The following is a 1,334-nucleotide window of genomic DNA, read 5'->3' as shown; positions in this document are numbered from 1 at the left end:
GAAAGAGTGATGGAGAGGAAGAGATGAAGAAAAGAGAGATGGAGAGACAGAGAAAGAGATGGAGAGGAAGAGAGATGGAGAGACAGAGATGGAGAGACAGAGAGATGAAGAGACAGAGAAAGAGAGATGGAGAGACAGAGAAAGAGATGGAGAGACAGAGACAGAGATGAAGAGACAGAGACAGAGAAAGAGAGATGGAGAGAAGAGATGGAGAGAAAGAAAGAGAGATGGAGAAAGAGAAAAGAGATGAAGAGAAAGAGATGGAGAGACAGAGACAGAGAAAGAGAGATGAAGAGCAAGAGAGATGGAGAGACAGAGAGAGAGAGATTGCGAGACAGAGAAAGAGAGATGAAGAGGAAGAGAGATGGAGAGACAGAGATGGAGAGACAGAGAAAGAGAGATGGAGAGACAGAGACAGAGAGATGGAGAGACAGAGACAGAGACATGAAGAGACAGAGAAAGAGATGGAGAGACAGAGACAGAGAGATGAAGAGACAGAGACAGAGAAATGGAGAGACAGAGAGATGGAGAGACAGAGAAAGAGAGATGGAGAGATGGAGAAAGAGAGATGGAGAGACAGAGATGAAGAGACAGAGAAAGAGAGATGGAGAGACAGAGACAGAGAGATGGAGAGACAGAGAGATACAGAGACAGAGACAGAGAGATGGAGAGACAGAGACAGAGACATGAAGAGACAGAGAAAGAGAGATGGAGAGACAGAGAAAGAGAGATGGAGAGACAGAGATGAAGAGACAGAGAAAGAGAGATGGAGAGACAGAGACAGAGAGATGGAGAGACAGAGACAGAGAGATGGAGAGACAGAGACAGAGAGATGGAGAGACAGAGACAGAGACATGAAGAGACAGAGAAAGAGAGATGGAGAGACAGAGACAGAGAGATGAAGAGACAGAGACAGAGAAATGGAGAGACAGAGAGATGGAGAGACAGAGAAAGAGAGATGGAGAGATGGAGAGACAGAGAAAGAGAGATGAAGAGACAGAGACAGAGAGATGGAGAGACAGAGAGATGGAGAGACAGAGACAGAGACATGAAGAGACAGAGACAGAGAGATGGAGAGACAGAGAGATGGAGAGACAGAGAAAGAGAGATGGAGAGACAGAGACAGAGAGATGCAGAGACAGAGACAGAGAGATGGAGAGACAGAGAGATGGAGAGACAGAGAAAGAGAGATGGAGAGACAGAGACAGAGAGATGGAGAGACAGAGAAAGAGAGATGGAGAGACAGAGAGATAGAGAGAGATGTTAAAGAAAAAGCAATATTAAATAAATGGTTTAAATTATATAAATAACAATATTTTATTACATGATGTCCT

The sequence above is a fragment of the Oncorhynchus masou genome, chromosome 8 (genome assembly GCF_036934945.1).
Source record: "Oncorhynchus masou masou isolate Uvic2021 chromosome 8, UVic_Omas_1.1, whole genome shotgun sequence".
In the NCBI taxonomy this organism is placed as follows: Eukaryota; Metazoa; Chordata; class Actinopteri; order Salmoniformes; family Salmonidae; genus Oncorhynchus; species Oncorhynchus masou.
This window is presented reverse-complemented; position numbering follows the sequence as displayed.